This window comes from Ammospiza nelsoni, chromosome 11, assembly GCF_027579445.1.
Source record: "Ammospiza nelsoni isolate bAmmNel1 chromosome 11, bAmmNel1.pri, whole genome shotgun sequence".
In the NCBI taxonomy this organism is placed as follows: Eukaryota; Metazoa; Chordata; class Aves; order Passeriformes; family Passerellidae; genus Ammospiza; species Ammospiza nelsoni.
The window spans coordinates 11,582,143-11,605,208 of NC_080643.1; the positions used below are offsets into that span (position 1 = coordinate 11,582,143).

Below are 23,066 nucleotides of genomic sequence, written 5' to 3' on the forward strand. Positions count from 1 at the left end.
CGAGCTTGCCCTTGCTCCCATTGCTCAAACCCACGCCCTGCAGGGAGCCCTTCTGCCCTGCCTGGCTCCCAAAACGTTGCATATGTGTGTGTGTGTGTGTGTGTGCACAGATGCTTGGAAACAAGCACACACTGGCCAGGGACGCTGTCCTGCCTGAGCACAATGGGAGTTTGCTGCTTATGTACAGACGTGGACACCCTGCTGCTGCTTCAGCCCAGAAACCAGCACTAGTGCTGGAGCTGTATTGGCATTCACTGCAGGGAGGGAACGAGTGCAGGTCCTTGAAGATGAGGTCCTGGGAGGAGGGACAGTCCCCCCCTCACTGAGGAGCCACTTGCTTGCATTTACCTGCTGTCCAAGTGTCCTTGCTTGGTGCTTGCAGGGGCTCCATGCTCTTACCCGTGTCCTTGTGTGTGGGCAGCAGGGGTTGCATGGCCACCTTGTCCCATACGTGGAATCAGTCAAAGCAGCATCACTTCTTGAGTGGAGAATGCCAGAGTGGGAATGATAGAGCTTTTAGAGAGCTACACAATGCACAAGTGTCTCCCCCAGTTTTCCACTTATCCCCCATGTGTCCCCTACCCTGGGGCTGAGGGCTTGAGGAGAGCTTCTTGAGCAGGGCTTAATGTGTCAGGCTGGTTCTGAGGTGAGTTGTGGTTGGGTTTGTACAACTGGGTTGCAGCTGTCACTCAGCTGGTCCAGGACAAAGTTCCTTGATAAATTGCCTAAGTGTAGTGAGCACCTTTGGCATTATGTGCTTTTCCATCTTTTTATAGGAAGATGGAGAGTTGGAAACCAGCCTGCTTCTAGGATTCACCCAGCCCATCCCAAAGACATGGCTTTTGGTCTGGGAGCCCTTATGTGAGGATGTAACACCCAGTGCCAACCTGCTGTCCTCCTGAGGGCAGAGCTAATGACATACTCTGAGCAAGGAGAGGTGGGGTCAAATCTTGGGAGAACACCAGAAGATGCAATGGGGTGCTTTTCTTCCCAGCCCAGTGGACCAAGCCCTCAGCACACAGTAAGCATGAAGGGGATGGGCTTGGCAGTGGGTTCCCTGTCCTTGCACAAGTGTCCAGGGGTCAGTTCTTGGGAAGGCTGTGCTTTGGCTGTCTCGGGGTGAGCCTCAGACTGCTTTTGGAGAAACAGTGCCCTGCAGCCCCCTGTGCGCAGGCCCCAGCCCCAATGGCAGGAGTGGGGCAGCACTGAGGCTCCTCTGAGTACCAGGGCTCACATTCAGGGTCCAGCACAGGGGCCAAGAGCAGCACCTGCAGCAATGAACACCAGCCTTTCAGCAAAGACAAGTCCTCGAGTTCCTGACAAGTTTCTCTGAATGCTGTTTCTCCCCAACAGCATTGCTGGATGTTTCCCATCTCCCAGGTCCAGGCCCCGAGCACACAGTTTTGGCAGTGTTTTGTCTCAGAGATAGCTCTGGTCTGTGGGGGCAGCCATAGGTGCTGAGGGTGGTATTTGGTACACCTGGTGCTACCTCATTTCTTAGACCTCCTTTTACTGAATGAGGAACAGAAAAGGGAGAGGCTGGGTTGGTTTTTGGGGTTTTTTAAATAATTTTTAATCACTGTAACACCCACATTCCTGCTCTTTTGCTTTTGCAGTAGATGTAGCACTCTTATCACAAGAGCATGTGCAGATGTAGGGCTGTGGGTGCCTGTGTGCATGGCTGGGCAGAGGAGGCTCAGGCTGCAAACCCAGAGGCAGAGGTCCTGTCTGAGCAGACTCAGGAGCACTCTGTGTATATTGGCCAAACCACGCTGCCTTTTCCTACCCTGGCTGGGCTCTATTTGGCAGTTTTGTGGTCTGCCAAATGTGTCTTCCCTTGCTTCTCTCCACCCAGACCCTTGAAAACTTTGGAAATTCACCTGAAATATTTGCCATTCCTCAGCACCCGGTATGTGTGACCACCAGAACTGTCCTTTCCCAGGACTGGGCTCTGAAGGCAGAGCAGAGATAACATTTAACAGGCAAAAGCAGATGAGGAGGAGATAAAGGAATAAGGGGAGGGAGGGGAGGAGGAATGCAAAGGTATGTGGCTGCATGTTGTACTGTGTTTATGCATAAGCAGGCTCGCTTATCGATATCCAGATGTAAGCAGGGTGCAGGGTAATATCTGCCGAACAATAGCGCGGCTCGGCTGGAGGGGCGCTGCCGGAGCCTCCCCGGCAGACGCTGCCGCCTTATCAGGTTGCAGCAGGCGCTCGCATCTAATCAGGGATCTGAGCCCCGTGAGCCGCACCCGGGGGTTCGGAGGCTCCTCCAGTCTTCAGCCCACTCTGCTCTCTGAGGGGAGAGGGCAAGAGGGGACAAAAGGGGCCAAGCATCTCCGGAGGTGAGACTGGTGTGTCTGGCTGCCTCGCTTCGCGCTTTGGCAGGGATGCAGGAGCTGGTGCTGCCACCACATTTTGGCAGGGGTGGCACCGGGGTGACACTTAGGAGCCCTTGCAAGGAGGGAATAGTCTAGCCAGAGCTGCAGCAAAGCACTGGCTTTGTCCAGCCTGGAGCAGAGAATGTCGAAGGACCGAAGCGGCCACTTCAACCCCACCCTCTGTGCTGCAGCAGGGCAGGAGTTGGCCCTGGGGCAGAGCGGGCAGCCAGGGCTCTTTTCTCTTTTATTTTCTTCTATGTTTTTAAAGAAAGCCACCAGAGCAAAGAAACTTAGAAAACCTTCTTCCCCCGCCACTCCCTAGCACCAAAACGCAATGGCCACTGATCTTAACGCGGTTCATAACTGCAAACAGCGCTGGAACTAATTAATCTGACGGTGCCGCGGCTGCCCGTCTTCTTCACCAAAATCAATTAAGAAGCGCACATTTCCCCTTCTCCTCCATGCACAGAGGAGCAGGGGCAGAAGGGAGAAGGGGCAGCCAGGGCTGGGCGCTGCTTTCCCAGGGCATCCCAGGGCTCGGGATGGGGAGCGCCGCGAAGGGGGATTCACAAGGTGGGGGAGGAACGCTGCTGGCTCCTCACAGCAGGAGCTGGGATGCTCCCCGGGGACGGGTGGCGGTGGGAAAGCTTGATTGCCTCACGCAGCCACGCTGTGCCGCGTTCCTCCCTCCCTGAAGACCCCTGTGAATTGTCATTCCCCGCCAGAGCCATTGGGCTCTCGGAGCAGTTTTTATTTGCATGGCTGATGAGGGAGAGGCAGGTGGGAATTTCGGCGCCGTTTGCTTGCCAAGCAAGAGCAGAGGTGTGCGTTAAAGAGGATTCGGCGAGAAATTTAGGGAGAGAAATTTTGCATTTTGTGGGAGGCAGTGGTAGGAATCAGAGCGGGGTCTCACGCAATTTTAAGGCTCCTGACCCCGGGGCTCCTTGCCCAGGCAGGTAAAGGCAGGGAGTGTGCCAGAGGGGCTGCGGCTCCTCTGCCCCGCGCTGGGTGTGCGGTGGGAGGGTCTGAGCTGGGGAGGTGTATCAGCATCACACTGCTTCCCAAAAATCCAGCAGGGGTAGGACCCCCCTCCGCGCTTGCTCTTCTGGTTCCACTTCCAGATGGAAAAGAAAGCCAGGTCTGGGGTAAATGGGTTCAGTGATAGCAGGGCTTTGGGAGCACACGGCTCCCCAAAAATGCTCTTTTCAGGGAAAGCAAGCCAACTGCTCTTAAGTAACAGTAGTGAGACACCTGGCCAAGCTGGGTAAAACCTCTTGAGCATTATTTCTGTAAATGCCTCCATTTGGCCCATATCACCTCCTCCCATCTCTATTGAAATGCCCTTCTATTAATAAATAACTCCATTCTCCATTACCCCATCTCCACAGCTCACGTTGAAGTAACTGGGAATTTGGGTTTGGTTTTTATAGACATTAGAAATAGATTTTATCTTTATTAAGGGTTCTGTCTCCGCCACCCCAACCTTTGCTCCATTGCACAGAGAACAGCAGTGGCTGGAGCAGAGGAAGCAGGACCCTGGGCTGAGCTCAGCAAGGGGAGAGGAAGGAGAACCTCTCCCTAGCTTTGGCCAGGGCAGAAGGGGTTTAAAAGGGCCAGGTTCTTCCCTGTATATTGGTGACCTGTATGGCTCTATAGCAAGGTGTCAAGTGCTTGAGAAAACAAGGGAGAAAATGTGAATGAAGAATGTTTAAGACATTTTGTATCTGAAAGATTTAGTTCTCAAGGGTTTATTTGTTTTGCCTTTGTTGTGTCTTGGAAAATACCTATTGGGAAGCCTCCTGAATACAATTGTAGTGCTGAGCCACCACATGAATTTGGGGAAAGTTTTCTTTTTCTAGGCCATGGGTTGCAAACAGTCCCTGGAAAATATTTGGGTTTTAAGTGAATTGGTTGGCTGTGATGGGGCAGGGAAGTCACAGGACAGCATTTTATGGCCAGCTTGGACGGCAGCATGGTTTCTGGCATGGAAACCAGTGCATGTAAATTAGAATTGTGGTTTCCATGAATACTATCATATATGGATTGGAAGCTGATTTTCCAAGAGCTGTCGTGCCAGGAAAAGTTGTGCTCTCACATAGCCCCAGGCAGCAAACACAAGTGACACAAACATGGTGAGGGTGAGTTCATTTACAACTGTGACTGTTCAAGAAGTATTTCTAAAATTTGCCTTCCCTGCTGTTCCGTCCCCCCTTCCTCCTCCCCCTGAGCCATGCCAGAGTGAGCTGGGAGTTTGGTATCCAGCCTCACAGCGGCTGCTGCTGGGCTGGCGGGGCTCGGCGCCACCGCTGCACCTGGGCCCAGGTAAGGCTCCAGCAGGGTGGGGACTGGATTCCTTCCCGGCCCCTCTCAGCAAACAGCTCCTGCCCTGGAGCCCTGCGTTCCTCTGCCCTTATCTCCCTGTGCAAGGCAGAGCTATAAATGTTATTAGCCATGAAGTTATTCATCCCCTTCTAAGTTACGCATATGCAAAACTGGCTCTCCCGCTGGAATGGGAGTCTCCATACCAAGAGTGGGTGTTTGAAGATTTTTTTTTTTTTTTTTTTTAATAAAAATCTCCAAGAAAGAAGCATATTAACATATAGTAATATTAATAGCACTGGATCTGTATGAACCTAGTTATATAAGTTACCACAAGTAAATAACCACAGCATTTCTTACCAAGTAAACATACTGTAGCTCCAGGGATAGCTGCACTGAGGTGCAGAGCAACAGCCCAGCTCATCTGTGCAGTTGGCAGTGGAGACAATAGGGAGGACATTGAGTTGGGACATAGGTCCTGCCTTCATCACAGGCACAGCTCATCCCCTTTCCATCCCTGTCCCAGGATGTGGCATTGGTCCTGCCCCTGGAGTGCTCTGCAGCCACACTGGCACACAGCAGCCTTCATCCCAGCTGGATGCAGTGGCATTCTTACCAGAGCAGCTCACAGTGGTGGGAGCTGTCAGCAGAGACCAGAAACTCAGAAGACCCCACTGCCTTCTGGGAGTTCATGAAATTCCTTCTGGTTCATACCCGCTGTTGTTTTAAAGTCATTATTTTCTGAAGAATGATTCAGTTCAAGAAAGAAAATATCTATTTTACTTTACTGATAACTAGGAGAATTCAATGATATATAAAGGGATGGGAGATCTCTCTGACATCTCTCTGACCTCTGAAGCTGGAAGAAGTCATTCCCCCATTTATGGCATGCCTCCTATTTTATTAGACTCATGCATGGGCTGTATCAGTTGTTCCCTGTTTTTCCCCCATTCTGTTGATGGCTCAGACCAAGATCAATGCTTTGAGCCAGCTGAGCCTGGAAACCTCTGGATGATCCAAGCAGCAGTTCCCAATCAGCCCCATCCCCTTCCCTTCTCCTGCTGCAGGGCAGCCCTCTGCAGAGGGTGTGGGAGTGCAGCTGTGTGGGACAGAGCTTTTCAGGGAAGCAAATGTGAGACCCTGCACAGCTTCTGTCCCACATTTCAACTTCCGTGGCCCAGCATCAAACATGTCACTGCAGCCTGAGCCCTCGTGGGCCTGATGGAGGAGCAAAAAGAGAGGGCTGGAGGCAGCAGATCCTAATCTTTATTAAATAAGAACAAAGCTTATGCCGGCTAATGAGAAAAACAAACTGATGAAAGATCCAGCAAGCTCCTCAGAAGGACACAAAGAAATTCTCTCTGAACAAGAACAGGCTAAAAATATTAGCTAATATTTATTTTCCTGGCAATGTCTTCACAGGCTCCAGATTGGATGCCGCTTCTTTGGGGATTGGCATGGCAGTCACAGCAGCTTCAGGGGAGGGCACTGCGAGCTCTGCGTGACGCCAGCCTGAGTCAGGGCAGGAACAGCCAGGACATGAGAGCACAAACTGTGAGATGACAGCCAGACCCTGTGCACCTCTGCTTCTCTACAGGCAACATTCACCATTGCTTTATGTCCATCATCTTGTTTGGAGCCAGTGTGTAAATGCCAGAGATGCCACAGACACTTTTCTCCAGTTTCATTTCCCTTCTCAACACAGGCTGTTGTGCACAGGGTGCCAAGGCTTGCAGTGATGCTGAGCATCCTCTGCATCATGACTTCAGACACACCAGGGACAACTAGCTAGAAACTTGGGGCACTAGTTGTCTTATCCAGAGCCCACAAAATTCCCCCAAAATAAATCCATGACTTGCTGGTTTTACCAACCCTGTGTCTCCTCCGTGCAGGTGCAGCAAGCAACAGCCTAAGGAGCCGTCATCAGCAAAGGTATGGGTGTCATTTGCAATCAAAACCAAAACCAGGTGAGGATGCTCTGATTGCCCATGTAACATCATGAATTCCAAAGCACAGACCATGCCTGGGGAAACCATCAGGATGGGGGGGGCTGTGGGAGGTTGTGATCAGCCCAGCATGCACAGTGAACCCCAGTGAGCGAAGCTGCACCCATGCAGGGGTTTGCAAAGATTCAGCCAGCCCAGCTGTGTTGTGTCTCCTGCCCTTGCCACTTCCCCTGGGCCCCCATTAACCTCTGTCCAGCCCATTATCTCCAGAAATGGGTGGTGGGAGGCAATGCCATTGCTGTGCTGGGTCAGACCACCCAGCCAGGACACGCAGCTGTGGGGCTGTTCAGAAACCAGCTCCCCTTTCCTATACGGGCTGAGCCCCAAACCTTAGTACTGAGTACCCACTGAACTTGGCTGAAAACATCACTTCTGAAGGCAAAAGCAATGCAGCAAAAAGACCTGCAGTTCCCCCTCTGCTTCTGCCTTCACTGACCAGGAAACTTCAGCCTCTGTTCTTTTAATGTACTGTGGCTGAACTTGTTGCCAGCAGGTCAAAGGAAACATAATTTACTGGGGCTTTGATTCATTTGATACAGTTTAGGGTGAAAAGGAGGAGGGGGAGGATAGGAGAGGAAGGCAATAGTGGTGGCAGGGAAGGAAAGAGTTGCCTGTTTGTGTGGGAACTGGATTAGTATGAAAATGACAGAACCATTTTCTAGCCAAGAGGGCTTTAGCAATACCGAGAGCATTTTGATCAGAGCAGGGGCTCCCTGTCCTGGCCACGATGGATAGGAGGCAGCCTGAGCATTTGTCCGGAGGGTGCTTTTTATCTCTGTCACTGATGAGTAGATTGGCAAGGGGAGAGGGTGTTTGTATTCTGTATTGCGTGGAGAGTCCTTCTGCTGCTCAGGCAGGACCATGGGATGGTCAGAGTTCCCTTCTGGCAGCTAGCTCTCATCATGTTTGCATCTCCTTAGCACTCTCCTCATCTTAGACCCTTTACCAGCTCCACCATGAGTTTCCCTGCCCATTTTCCTGCTAGAAGGCTTGGAAGAAACAAATGGACCCACGTGGTACTACATGGGGCTTTTTTTCTAGGGACATATTAGAGGCACCAATTGTCCTACCAATATTTGGAGCATGAAGAGCTCACAGGCACCAAGGATGGGGTGAAATCAGGGGAGCACAGCCCTTCCCTCACATTGCTTCTGGCCATGCTTTTTCACGGCAACCTGGTCCAGCTCAACTCACTAGCCTTGTCCCCACTGGTGCTGTGCAACCCACAAAATATTGTAAAAATTATGTAAAAATATTGTAAAAATATTGTAAAAATATTGTAAAAATATTGTAAAAATATTGTAAAAATATTGTAAAAACTCCCACTCTCTACCCTGCTCACTCCTCTAGTCACCACCATCAGCCTTGCAGAAGTCAGGGGCCATGCTGAGCCTCTTGATGTAGGTTTTCCTTCAGGTACCTCAGCTTTATCTTGGCTATTGTCTTCAGGACAGGACTAAATGGGAAGCAGGAGCCAGCAGCTTTTGCAGAGAGCCCCTCCTGATGGCAATGCCTTTGGGTCACCTCACTGGACTGAGTGCTCTTGGACCAGTCTGATGCTTTCAAACACAGATTGCTTCCCCTTTTTTGTGGGGGGAAAAGAGAGGAAAAGGGCAACATCCCATGTGAGAACTTAAATATTTTACTCTCCTGCTTTTGTCCTGACTGGCTGCTGTTTACACAGGGGTGAAGAGGCCAGGAGGAAGCAAAGCGATGTGGCTGCTGTGGTTTCAGTTCTCACTCCACCTTGCTACTGAGAAACTGGACCCGTGGTTTGGTTTGTGGCTGGGGGCGAAGAGGAATGGCCCTTGGATCTGATCCCTGCTGGGAAGGCTCTTTCAGTCCCACAGAGGCACCAGCAACACCAACAGGGGCTGGAGAGAGAGGAGAGAAAACCAGCCCCCAACAAGCCCCAGTCCAGCAGCTCAGGGTGCATTGATATTCCCCGCAGAGGCAGGGGTGTAAATTCACCACTATCTCCTCAGAGTTTGCAGTTTATGCCATTCATTTCACATAGATGTCACTACTGCCTTATGAGCACTCCTCCGAGCCAGCCGCTTAAATGGACCCAGTGCATTATAGTAATGGAGTAACTGTATAAAAACAATGAAATCCAATCTCTTTAAACTGATTTGATGTCTGCCTGAACCACAACATTTCCTGCTAATGGCTTCCTTCATTTTGTAATCATGATCTCCACCTGATCAGATTACAGCTGTTTTTAATTACAAAGCTAATAGAGTTTGTAGGCAGTGTCAGGCAGACAGCGCATGCCTGGGGTGGGCACAGGGTGGAGTGGAGCTGGTGGGGCTCTGGGTGACTGTTAACACACCCAGATCATCAAGCTGACTGTCAAAACACTGGGAGCAGGGGGCAACAGTGATATTTTTCAGCATGGAGCCAATCTGCTGCTCTCCAGGTCAGTCTCTGTGACAGCAGACAGCCCTGAGTTGTGCTCTGCTCCATGCTCTTGCCACCAGGCCAGGCACCTGGTGATGCCCAGAGCATTCATGGCATGTGTTGGTGCTCCTGCAAGGCAGGTGGCAGGGTCACAGGGAGGCATGAGAAGGGCAGAAAGAGATCTTCTTGATGATGGAGTATAGAAAGAGAAAAGAACCAGACCAGAACAGGAATGCATGGTACCATTTGACTTTGGCAACTGATGGGGCAGGAAGGAGGATTGCAGATAACTGACAGTGGGAAAAGCCCTGGAGATTGATGTCTTTCTTATGGGAGAGTGCAGGCAGCTGCTGGTTCTGCGTCCTTCTCCTCAGCCCAGGCAGAGAAACCCCAGGGATTGTGTCCACAGCACCACCCTGTCCCCACTGGCCCTGTTTAGTCCAGCAGTTTGTTTGTGTATTGATTACTCCATCTCTCTGGGTAAGGCACACAGATCAGCATAGCTGCAGGGAAAGAAGTTTGAAAGAGCTGTTCCCAAGCAATACTGGGCAGGGATGTTTGTATCCAGCAGACCATGTGCATGCACTGCAGGTGAGCTCCAGTTTGACTCTAGTGGTGGAAAAAAACTGTGTGTGCTACAGTAGTGCTGGGTATCTTGTGTTGATGTTTAAGATTCAGCTTAAAGAGGTTGTGTTCAGTTGAAGCTGGGTGAAAAATCTTGGCAGAGAAACAGCAGCATCTCCCTGTCATACCTCTCTGTCCTGCCACATGAACCTCTTTCCTGGGCTGGTGGAGCTATTCTTGTCTACCAGAGCATAAGGCCAGGCAAGTGGCACAGCTGAGGAGCCTGATTACAGGCTGGGGAAGCGGGGAGCAGGCAGGTGCAGCACCCCAGCCCCTGGGAGTGTGTTCCTGAGCAGCAGGAGTGCCCTGCTCAGTTCACTCTGCTGCGGGAGGTGCTCCTCCCTTGCTCTTGCCATGCCAGAGCTGCACATGTCGGGTGATGCACCAGCTTTGTAAATGATTTAGGGTCCACATCAAGAGCCCATCAATTATGTAGCCTGGGACTTAATTATTTAGCTTGACAGGAGTCTCTCCCCTTAATTTCATTGTATTCTCAGTCTCCCGTTTCACTGTGGATGCTCTGCTGGGAAGGGTGCACTGTTTCTGATTCTTCTCTGCTTTGCTCAAACTCATCTGTTTTCCCCCTTCCCTCAGCAGATGAGGAAAAAGAGACCCAGACATGATTCCAGGGCAAGGTGAGGGTCTGGGCCCTTGCACCATCACTGCTGTGCTCTTGAGCAGTGTCAGGGACTGGATTCTGTCTAAATGAGCAAATTTAGGAGGTTTTGGGGGTGCTGTAGGTGAGACGGATGCTGGGATGGATTTCTGTGATTTCTAAATGCCTTTCTGACAGCTGGTCACCCACCAACAGACAATGAAGTGAGTTCCTGCAGCCCTTCCAGGTGCTCCCTGGCAGCAGGGGATCCTGCCTGGGGTGATGCCTGTTAGTTACAATGAGAGCCATCAGCACATGCCATCATTCACTCCTCTCTTGCTCCCTGCTCTTTTCTTCCCTTCCATCTCTTCCTTTATCTGAACTTTTAAACTTCACATCTGGTGCAGTTTTTTGCAGTAACTCAAACCTTTGAGAATTGTTAATGCTAGGCTGTTTTCACAGCAACATTAAATGTGCACTCTAAAAATGCTGAGTATCAAGTCAGTCACTGCTACTGGGTTGTGACAGCCACAGGAGAGCTGAGGTGAGAGCAGTGGTCATGCTGGAGGGGCACAGCTCAGGCAGGCAAGGCCCTGGATTTGACAGGATTTCCTCTCTACACCATCTCCTTGCCATATCTTGGTAAGTTTTCAAGCATGTTTATTTTTCAACCCTCAAAAACTACCTTTCCCTAAAACAAATAAAACTAAGACGAGGAGTCTAGGATTTTAAAGCAACCCTACAATAACAAAGCAGTGTGTGCAGATCAGTTGTCACCAGCAACCCTGCAATAACAAAATAATACACGCAACCCTGTACAACGCTGAAACAACCACCACGAGGCATGCGAGGAAGGAAATATATTTTCCAGTGTCGAGCTTAACAAGACTTTGTTCTGCAGTAAACCCAGGGGTCAGAAGGGGGATGTGAGGACCAAAACACCTTGAGCAGTGTATCTTTAATGTCACGCAGCAGGCAGGGCTGTGGGACACGTGGCGAGCGCCACTTCGTTAGCGCGGGGCTTAATCGTCTGGAAAAGGAAAGGAAAGCGAGGGTTTGCGATGGAACAGGAAGTTCCCTCAAATCCTGGGGCCTTTGAAGAATTGTCAAAGGAATGAGAAGTCTGAATGTTTGAAAAGGCTCTGGGTTGTGGAGCCAGAGGGGGCAGGGGGACACAGAGAGAGAGGCATCAAGCAGAGACCTTCTCCAGACACACACTCTGATCTTTGTTCCCCTTTTCCTTTTTTTTTTTTTTCTTAAATTATTAGAAGTTTTTTTCATTGCTTATTTGTTTTGTCTCTCTCACATGCACTTTCATAGGCCAGCAAGAATTTTTGTACAGTTTCAGCAAAGTCCCAGTCCTACACCATGGCATTGCTGGTGTGGCATTTCCCACACCTTGCTGCAGAACAGCACGTGGAAGTAGCTCTGTGATCCAGGCTCTGCTCATGCATGACACACAAACCATTTTTTGAGGAAGTGTTTAGGGAGTTTGAAAAGTTCTGGTTAGCTGCCTTTTTTATATTTTTTAATTAGTTTTTTTCTGCCTCTTCTAATTTTTGGGTGTGGCATTTCTGTGCAGCTGCAGGAGCACACAGGCAATGCCTCCACTTTTCCTAGTGCCTGGTCAGCCATGAGCAACCAAAGAAAATTCCTGTATGATTTCTGAGGCATTTTTCTCAGCATTTGAAATGCAAATATGCTGAAAAAGAGCAGTTCAGTGGCTTAACTATTACTAGAGGGAATCTGGTTGCGCAAAACTGGTGATGATGGTGATGATAACAATGATGAAAGGCTGGTTCAGGGTTGAATTTAATGACCTGTGGTGTGGTAGTAAAAGGGCCTGAAGACTAGAACTGGGAGAGATTCTCAGCCAGCTGAAGGCATCAAGCAGGATGTCCAGTGCTGGAAGGGTACCTGCAGGCATGTTTTCACACAGAATGGGTTTCATTTCCTTTCAAGCCCAAGGTGTGGAAGATGAGCTTTTTCTTTCTATATACTGAGAGAAACAGGATCTGCCCTTCCCAGGCAAAAACTGCTGGTGATGAGGCGCCTTTTCCCCTTGCAGGGTGCCCTGCCCAGTGCCCAGAAATGGCAAGACATGACCAGTGAGGTGGCTGAGAGGGAGCACCCAGCTGCTCTGGTGAAAGAAGCCTGGAGCGAGAGCCGAGACTCACTGTCATGACACTGTGCTTTCCTCTGTGCTAATTGCACGCTTGGGACCAAATTTAGACTGGTGTAACTCTGCTGAAATCGCCAGGGATTAATTTGGCCTCTGGTGGTTCCATTGTTTTAGCTAAATGAGTCAGAAGAAGCAGTGCATTCTTATCTGCACACAGTGGGGCAGTGGCACTGATGGCTCAGCCAGGCAGACCCCAAAAGCAGCAAAAGTGACTGGGACCTGGGCTCGGGGCTTCCACGAGATGAACGGGGCTGCAAGAGAGGAAATGTTTTGACATTTAGGTTATGGATGGAGGCAGGCTCGGCGTGGGTGCGAGCGGCGCTCACCGCTGCTGCAGGCGGAGGGGAAGGGGGCTGGCAGGTTCCCTGAATATTCGGCGGTGCCGTTTGGAGTTCCTCAATTCTTGGGCCATCGCAGAGGGAAGCTGTGGCTCTGGAAGGGGCACGTGGTGTCAAAGGGGACTTCACACCACTTCCCGGCCTGGCGAGAAGGGGAGCCCGGGCTGGAAACGTTCAGAAAGCACCGGCTGCATCCCTGGCTGGGTGTGGGGAAGGAGTGATGGGACAGAGCACAGGCTTGCACTGGGCTGGAGTAGATGTTTTGGGAAAAAGTTCTGCCTGCTAGCCCAAGGCAGTGTTCTGGTTTAGCATGTTATGAATGCCCTCAGACTTCTGGGAAATTGAGGATGATTTGGAAAATTGTGGTTTTTCCACCCCAGGTCAGTACAAGGTGTTTCCAAGCAGAGAGGTGTTTGCTGGAGGGCCTGCAGGAGCTGTGTGCCTCACCCAGCCAGCATCCAGCCTTGTGGCCGGCGCTTTTGGAGGGGAAATGGAGCAGGCAATGGAGATGAAAATGCTGTTCCCCTTCCCATGCCCGTTGCTGCACCCCATCTCCCCTTTTCCTGCTGCACCCACTGGGCAGATAAGCACAAGATTTCAGTCTCCAAGGCTGTCAACCACATTTTGCCAGGGCCAAACACTCTTCAAAGCGAGCACAAAGGCAGATCTTCTTCTGAGGATGGAGATAACAATAGGTGGGCAGGGCGGGGGAGAGCAGACCTGGGAGCCTCGCTGCTCCTGCACCTCCACAGCCTGAACGGGCGCATTCCCAGCGTCCGGAGCCGGATAATAAGCAGAGCCACAGGAGCCATTCAGGAGGCTCTGACCCTGGCTAGGTAACTACATAATGAGCCTGTTTGAATTGCTCCCGTCCCTGCCAAAGGGGTGGGATCGGGGGATGCTTTTGTTTGCAATAATGAACCTGTAATTATGCTACATTTCTTGGTTTTAGCCACATTTTGTGTGTGTGTGTTGTTCTCTTTGTATTGACAGATTTATGGCCGGGATATGCTGCTGCACCAGAAGCCGTACGGCACCGTGTGGAGACTGTCTGACTGTCGTCTCAGAAAGGTGTGGAAGAGGAGGAGGAGGGGGCCTTGCACTACCTCAGTCCCCGAAGGGTTAAATAAATGTATTTAAATTAATGCAGATGGCACAGGTGTTGCCTTTCCAAAAGTCACAAGTTTCAGCAGGGCAGAAAAAAAATGTTTTAGGCTCCAGGTGAATTAAAAATAAAATTAAAAAAAAAAAGTAGGGAACAAAATAAATAAATAGCACATACCAGACTTCAGCTCCAAGGCACTCAATAAAATTACACTTTGAAATGCAAGGATTAAGCAGAGTAGGTGACAAGGTGACTTTGTTAACAGGCTAATCTCTTGCCTTAACAGAGACAGGGGATTTACATGTGACTGCACAAAACTGCTTTATGGTCTTCTTTCCAGCTGGAGAATGTAGGAAGGGGGAAGGAGGAAACGGGACAGGGTTGGAAGTTTTAGAGCTATTTGTCAAATGGGTTTAAACTATGTTTTTCTTGTTGTTTTAGGTTTGTTTGTGGTTGTTTAAGCAAGTCTGCATAGAAATATGGCACCAATAATAAGCTGTTTCCAAAAGGTCCAGGTAGCAGATGATGAAGATGTACAGAATAATGAATAATTGGGTAAAACCATTTGTGGTGTGATTTCTTCCTAAATGGTTTTATTTGCTTTCTTATAAAAAGCCAACCAGTATCATGGGCTATTCAAAATGCTACATCAGGACTACTTTTCTGAGTCTTTCTTTAGATTTCAACACTTATTCACCGAGGAATGTGTGAATTCTAAATCCAGGGTACTTTTTTCAAATGGCCTGTCTGTTCTTGGGCAGGGAATGGGAGAAATAATTTTTTACAAAATAATTTAAAAATTAGAGCTTTAGGTCTTTGCATAAATGGAAATGTGGGGAAGTAATCAGTTCAAACCTTACCCAGGCTTCTTTGTCTTTGGATAAAAATGGCAATGAGAAAACCAAGTCCTGCATAGGGTTCCTCTGAAATTCAACAGAAAACAGGCTGAGCATGTTCTCTGGTTTTAAATAGATCTGGTGAAAGTATTTATCATGTTGTATTTGTTGCAGCATATCTGGGGTATTTGTGGTGACTGCAGACAGAAGAACAGATTCTGTATGGAAACTTGGTGTCAGATCCCCAGCCCATTTACAGATTCATGTGCTGGACCATTTCTGGATAAGACTTCAGCTTTTTCAAGCGGCTGATGATCTCATCTATGAGGGCATGGAAACAGACATCCTAGTGAGGGAGGGGAAAGCTGCTTTTGCCTTTGCTTTGATGCTGGGGTAGCAGGAGGAAGACAGTTTCATTCAGAAGAGTTGTGCACCTCACTTGAGTATGACTTTTTAAACATTTCCAAAAGATCATCCCAAAGAGATGATTTGCTGAAAATTTTTTAAATTTCATGGTTGAGCATGCAATTTAAAAATTTTGAGCAGGGTTACATTCATTCCTGCATTTCAAGCTGCCTTTGCAGGAAGGTGAATGTAAAGGCTCAGCAGTCCATCTGCCCCAACCAGCCATGGCCAGCTTGTCCATGGACATGCCAGGAGGTCATGGAGCCAACAGGAGCACAGGCAGAGGTCAGAACTGCAGTGGTGTGGTGGGAGGGGAAGTGGAGGGGTGGGACAGGGCTGTCACCCAGCATGGCTGTCACCATCTCCCTTGGGGAGCCATCTGACTCCCCCAAGAAAATATTCAGCTTTGAGCTGAGTTCAACAAACTTGATGGAACAGCTGGTCCAAGCTCCAGCTGTAACCTGGCAGTGAGGACCTGGAGTGCTGCTCTGAGTCCCCTCTGGATGTCAGGGACAGCCAGAGCAAACCTCCTCACAGCTTTTGGATGACAGTGGAACTCATCTGCACACCACTGCCCAAGGGTTTGGGATTGCACGGGGCCATGCAGGCAGCAGTGTGCCAGGCCCTAGCAGGGCTCATGAGGCAGACTGCTCACTGTGAGCACACCAAGCACTTTCTCGTGCATGGATGGAAGCGAAAGTAAAAATTACCCACTTTAAAAATCAGGCACAACCTCAACTCTGAAGTTTATGCACTGTTTGGGTGCTAAAATATATTCAAACCTGGCAGCAGACACTTATTCTGCGCAGGAATCTGACCAATTGTTTCCCTTCTCTCTCTTGTCCTTATACCTTAAATCATTTTGACCTTTAATTGGCCCTAATTTGCCCACAGACGGCCCTGGGACCCTTCAACACATTTGCTTGTAATTGGGTCTCTTTGTTATTTTTCTAGAGAGCCACTGCTGGTTGTTTCTTTTTGAAAACACTGTGGCATATCACTGAGAAACCGCTTTTAAATGAGCCCTGCTGGAGGCCAGGAGAGCCCTGTGAAAGCCAGCAGAGAGAGACAGGGCTATCTAAACGCAATTATCATATCACTGTGAAAACGTGAAACAGCCTGGGCTTAAGCAAACATCACCCGCCCCTGGGCTGAGGGTGGTAAAAGCTTTGCTGGGAGGTGCGGGGTTGAACCCATGGGAGAGGTTATCCTGCCATCACACCTTTCACCCAGCAAAGCAGGGAATGTCCCTGTGCCTGTTGCTTTCTGTGGCTGGGTGTGTAACTGGGCCTGTAATGTGTTTTCCTTTAATTATTAATTTTAAATTATTTAAAAATTTATTTCAGTGTGATGGCTTGCAAGGGATTGCTGTGGTACAGCCATGGGGCACTGCTCTGCAGAGCAGGAATGGGACAGCCCAGGAAAGGAGCAGCAACAGCAGCAGCCAGGCCCTGTGTGTGCCACTAATCTGGCTGTGGCCACAGTTTGCCCTTAGCCCTGCTCCTAATGTCATCAAGATCTTAACTGTCCAAAGTGAAGTTAGGACAGTGAGGGATGATGCTGCAGGCAGATAACATCTGCACTGCCTCCTCACTAATGGACACTCGCTCTGCAGTCCAGCCTCTGCAGCCAGCCCTGCAGCGTGCAGATCTCTTGTTAATATTTGCTCCATGCAGACCTTACAATCAGGTTAAGCTACAGGGCTGGTGAGCCTCTGACCACAGCTTCCTGTGCCAATGGTCCTCTCAGAGTTTGAAGCTGGTGGCCAAGAACATGGGAACTGCAGTGTGTCCCATAAAGCTGTTTTAGTGCCAGATCCCAAAACAATTTACTTCCCATGGCTTACAGCAGTCACACAGGCAGCACCCACAGACTCAGTGCCTTGGGACAGGTTAGCAAACTACATCTGACATTGTACAGAAAGTGAAGTGAGCTGTGGCTGGCAGGGCTGGAGCTAAGGGTGGATTTCTGCCCTGTGGAGAAGAGTTTTGTATTGGGTCAGTCTGTTTGCATGTGACTCCAGCAAGGAAAAGACACTGCTGTTTCCACCTGGCTGACACTTGAGGAGCTCAAATGCAACTGAGGAAGATGTGCTGCTCTGCAAAGGTAGCAGGTATGATGATGCCTCCTGTCCCTCGAGGTTATGCACTGAGCCAGGCATGGCAGGATGGTGTAAAATGTAAGATGCACATGTTTGGAAGAAAGAGGGAGTCCTGCCCTATCAGAATGGCTGTTAAATGTAGCTGAAACCAGCAGAGGTTGACTTTTAGAAACAGGAAAACCCCAGAAGTCCTCCATTGCTCCGGGATAATTGTTGATCTGTGGGGCTGGAAGCTGTAGTTTCTAATGGTCAAGGCATCTATTGGAGTTAAGACATCTAATTACATGGATGGAATTAGCTCAGTAATGTGAGTCTTAACAGTTGGCAGCTAGACTCCTAGTTATTTGAAGTTCCTACCATAGGTTACCAACACATAACTGGCTTTCAGGCACTGGGGGAAGAAGCCCATCAAATGTTCCCCTTTCCTCCCCAGGTCAGAGCATGGTCAGCCAGAAAGACATGAAAGGGGCAAGACTGCTTTGCCCAAATCTCTACCAGCTGGGGCAGCTCACCCAAAATACCAAGCTCCAACTGCAGCTGGCACAGAGAGACTCCAGGTGTGACTGAAGTGCTGGTTTCGGCCCAGGGATCAACTGCAGTCCTGCAAATGCAGTCAATGGAATTCCTGTTGTAAAGGTACCATGGAGCCAACAGGGTGAGGTTTGGGATCCACACAATGCACCCAGGCATGGCTGGGTCCTTCCCTGGAGGACAGACTGGGAACAGAGAGCACAGTGCTGCCAAAGCAGGGCTGGACACTCTGGAGTCTGCAACAATGAAACTGGGAAGCATTTTGTAGTTGTCTTCAAAATCTACATCTCTCTCCTGACTTTACTGTAATTTTTTTCCCACTGCTTTTCTGATGTTTCTGTTCAGGTTGCTTAAAATCCAAGACATTTTATTTCTGCTAATGAGGTTCTGGTTAGATGTGGGCTCTTGCTGGGGTTCAGCAGTGGATCCTTGCTGTAACACCCCAAAGCCTTTTCAGTGTCCCGAAGGATGCTGATCCTCATAAGTATGTTTAGATACTGGATCCTTGCCCTTGAGCTCCAAGTGCCCAGGGTTTTTGTATATGCAAATATTTGCCAAGTCAGGACTCTATTTGTATTGCTTGTTTAATAATTTAAGTTTATATTTAAGTTTCTGATGCTCTGTTAATTTTTTTAACCCAGCCATAATTTTAAGGAAAGTGGTTTCTTGCTTTGCTTTTTAAGCAGAAGTCTGCAGTGTCACTTGTGAGTTCAGCATGTTGCTGCAGCAGTGGGTCCAGTGGTTTGAGTTGCTGTCTCTAGTTTAGATCAATAATGAAGGAGCAGAAGAACTGTAATGTACAAAGTTATATTGTCCCATCACATTTCTTGATGTTCTTTTGTCCCAGTGGCTGCTAGGACATGCTTTCTGCAGTCAGAGAGGTCTGTGCTGGTGCTGAGTCAGAAACCTGGTCAGCTGTCCTGCCTCTGAGCAAGACAAACACACCAGAATATGCCAGCACATGCCAGCTCCTCTGACAAGCCAGCATCTCTCAGAGGGCTTGGATACCATCCCTGGCAAAGGAAGGAGATGTTCATGTCATGGACACCCTCTGCACCACCTTGGTCAGAAATGAGCACAGTGGGGACAGTGGCATGGGAGTTTGTTCCTGCTGTTCTCTGACAGCAGTGCATGGAGCAGCACAGGGTACTGGTGTCAGGGCTGCTGTTCAGCACTAGAAAATTCCCCTTTCAACAATTCTCTGTTTTATTAAAACAAAAAAGCTCAAATGCTCAGGCAGGAAGAAGTCATTTTTCCAAAACAGACAGTGATGAATTTGGGAAAATTGGAGGGAGGCCAAGGAATTATAGCAGACTGAAAGCTGGGTGACTTTCCTGGGAGTGACCAGGGAAGATTTCAAAGCCATCAACCCCCCCTTCCCCAGCACTGCCACAGAAGAGCTGAAACCTTGGCGAGCAGAGGAGTCACTGCCACCACTGCTGCTTCCTTTTCTTGCTGCCAGATAAAGAGGACAGACTCTCCTTTTTCACTCCATTCTGCTCACACAATGGGCAAGGGGGATCAGTGCCAAAATTACAAGTGTGAGCCCTTAATGCATCAGGTTGAACAATGGGCTTTGGAGGCGTCTGCCTTGTCGCGAGGAGCAGTACAGCTTAGTTCTGACTACCCAGTGCCATGGAAAAAAACCTCATTGTCCTGGCAAAATGCTCCCCAGAACGAAAACACCCTCCTCCTTCTTTCTTCAGCTTCCTAATGGGAAGCAAAATAACAAACCAGGCCCACAATTAAACAAACATGCCACTAACTGAGCCGAGCTCAAGTGTAACAGATGTTGCTGCAGTTGGACCAGGCTGGAGGCTGGGAGCAAGCCACGCTGGCTGGCTGCTGCTGCTGGGATGCTGCTGCTGAAGGGGTTTCTTTGCCACACCACAGCCTTCTCCTTCCACCAATCTTCCTTCCTTCTTCTCTGGTATGCCTTTTTTCTTGCTCTCATCCTGGTGCATCCTCAACTGCTCCACCTCATCACATTTCATTCATCACTTCATCAATTTCACTTTTTAGCACTCAAAACCAAAGGTTTTGTTTCAGAAAAGCTCAAGAGATGGGGCAAAGCCATGCCAATTAACTTTTTAGGCCATGTTAGTATAGGAGAATGAAGCAATTCTTTTTCTCCATTTCATTTTTCTTGATCTGTCTCATCACAGGCACCCAGGCTCCACAAGGATAATCAATGCCACCTCCCAGTTCCTGCAGTCTCCCCAAGTTTGATGGCTATGGTGCAGGGACTGTGAGGCTGCAGCTCAGCACACCTGAGATTCCCTCCCCAAAAGTGATTCTCCTCCAAATATTACAAGCATCTCTGCGACACAAGAAATTTGGTGTTTCAGAGGTGACAGAGATGGCTAAAGAAGGGCAAACAAAAGGGAGTTGTGTCCTTTCCATATCTGGCTGAATCCATCTTCTCTGCAGCTTTAGAACTCTGGTGCAATCCATGATGGGAGTCTTATTACTTGCAAGGCTTGAAGTCCCTGGCTCCCCACCTGGCAGGAACTGACTGATGCCTCTGAGAGCCCATGCACCCCCTCGTTTACGAGGATCTGTTCCAACTCCGTGTCAAAGGGACCAAAATAATTTGGCACCAGGCAGAATCAGAGGCTGCTTGGCCTTGCTTGCTCCTCAGCAAAGCTGTGCCAGGCTTCTATTACTGCTGGAGGAACAGGAGGGTCTCAGGGCTGGGTGACAGCCCAGTGGCACTCCAGGGCTGGGGACAGACTTCACAGGCTTTGGGTCACTGCCTAGAGCAAAGCCTTCTTCTCTCATCCAAGAGCCATGGTAACCAACACCTTCCTGAGGAGTTTGGAAGAGGAATACAGGGCCGTGCATTGGAGCAGCTGTGCCCACACACATCTTTGGCTTCTCTTTTGTTCTACCTGCCCTTGCAGTTACCAGGCCCTGTGCAGTGGGGTTTTGCTTTGCCCCAGGCTGCTGTAGCACTGTGACTTCTGTGACTATTAATAGAAGTCTAAGGAAGTAAGAAAAGTTAACTTCTCTTTCTCCTTCAAGCAGGGAACCTGGGAGATCCCTGAAATCTTTCCTGGGGTGCCTCAGAACAGGGACTGTGCCAGCACAGAGCCACATGTCACCAGCACAGTTTGGGACTGGAGCGTCCCACACCTGCCATGCTCAGAAATTCTATACCGTGGAGGAGGTAAGCAGCTCAGAATGAAACCTTGCTTGGTTTACTCTGCTGGACAGGACAGGCTGCCTACACTGGGCACTGACAATATTAAGCCAACACCACCTCTCAATGCTCTGCTGTGGTAAGAAACCAGTCAAATGCTCAACTGTTATGGACCAGGGCTGCTAGTTCAGCACTCTGATGAGAGTGAGAACAGCACAGACACAGAGGACTCCAGCCAGAACAGGCTTTTAGTGCTCCCAGTGCAGTGCTCAGTAGTATTTCCACAAATTTATGAACAAGCAACAAGGAGCTTTTGGCTGAAAGCATCCCTGTTGTCAAAGCCCCCTTCCAGGTGAAAAAGAAAACCAGTTCAAGGTGAACATCCAGGTATTCCGTACCAAGAAGGTACTGGAAGTAAATCACAGCAAGCCAACCACCTATTCCTTTACTTATCACCTCAGATTTGGGGATTTTATTCTTTTGAACTATTCACACTGAGATAAAGCACCTCAGATGGAAAAATTGATGGAGGTATTGGGTTTTACTTCCTTTTTCCAGCATGCACATTATGTGACTTCACTTAGATAAATACAGCAGCAATTTCACAAGCTTGGCTCTTTTAGATCAGCTGATGACATGAGCTAAAATGACTAGGAATTACCATCCAGAAGTGGATGCAAAATTATTACACTTCAAGTAACCCTGTCTTATAAACAGTGGGTGCATTTTTAAAAAAATCCATCCTTCATCTCACTGCCCTTGATTCTTCACCCCACCCCCTTTCTCTCATTTAAAACACAAATTTGCATCTGTTCAGTTCCCCCACACGGTTGCCCAGAGCAGTTTTTTTTTTTTTTTTGTCACAGCAGCTTGGAAATGCAGATTTTGTGACTAAGACCTAGAGAGACACACCTAGTTACAGCAATGTACCTGGGCTGTGGCTGCAGAGCAGCCTCCCCCTCTCACCAGCTCTGAGGCTCACTGGATGCTGCTCTGAGCCCGTTCAGGATCCTGAGTAGTAAAATGAAAGCAATTTTTGGTTTTGTTAGATTTTATGTCCAGTTCAGTGTATTGAGGCAGTTTTTTACAGGGTCAAGTGAAAAGGAGGAGAAAAGAGGGAGACCAAGTAGGAGAGTGTGCTCAGCAGAGAGATTGGCTGGGGATGCTGCAGAGCTGCTGCCTCCAACCCTGTTTCTTTAATGCTGGTACATTATATATCTTGTGTGGATGCTTGCTCTGGTTCTTGCTCAATGCTTTGACCAGAGCATGCTGTTTAACAGAAGTCCTTCCCCTAGTCCCATCCCAGCAATCTGTATCTGTGGTATCTGTATTTAAAGCCCATTTAATTTCAGTCTTCTGTAAGCAGGACTTTTGATAAGAGCTGGGGAAGTAATGACACAAATAGTTGATAGCACAAATAGTTGTGCTGGCAGATCAGAAGAGATGGCAACCTCTGGATAAGAGCCATGAAAAGCAGCTGTGGCCAGACACCTCTGCATGGAGTTTGGCTGCAGCTGGAACAGGATGCACAGCCTAGAGCTTCAGTCACCATTCCATCAGGTCAAAGGAAGAGGAAGAGTGAATCAGTCCAGAGCAAATGAAAACTATTCTGAATGCTGGCTCATAAAGTTAAAGGCAACTTTTAAAATCTCAGAAAAAAAAGATTTGGCTAATGTTCCACCACTCTCTTATTTCTGTTGTCAATCCAGCACCTGGCTTAATTCCCATCCCAGACAAAAGTAGAAATACCAGGATACCACAAGTAATTGTTGGTGCTGTAGCTCTTCAGGTCAGGAAGAAGCAGAAGTAGTGGGGATTTCTCATGAATTATCCTATCAGTTTCTAAAAGTGTATCTGTAGAGTCTTGAGTGTCTCAGCCTCTTCTTGAGCAGACACTGTAAGGCACCAGCAATAGCAACATTTCTGATTGTGACTCAGACCAATTTGGCTGCAACATCTCAGATGCCTCATCCCATGATCTCTGGAGCTCTCCATGCACTGCTTCATGTCCAAGTGAGCATTTACAGGAAAGAGAAATTAAAGTAAAGGGGTAGCACCCCCTGTGACACAGAGCAAGAAATGAAGGCAGGACTGAGGGA

The 23,066-nt window shown here is 49.0% G+C and overlaps 1 long non-coding RNA gene across 2 annotated transcripts in view; it reads left to right on the forward strand.

Annotated features, from left to right (window-relative positions):
• Positions 1–16,727: 16,727 nt before the first annotated feature.
• Positions 16,728–23,066, forward strand: part of LOC132078097 (uncharacterized) — a 32,314-nt gene continuing 25,975 nt past the window's right edge. For both annotated transcript variants that reach the window (XR_009419228.1, XR_009419229.1), the window contains exons 1-3: positions 16,728–17,306; positions 17,728–17,930; positions 20,853–20,994. This is a non-coding gene — a long non-coding RNA (uncharacterized LOC132078097). The remainder of the gene's footprint in view (positions 17,307–17,727; positions 17,931–20,852; positions 20,995–23,066) is intronic.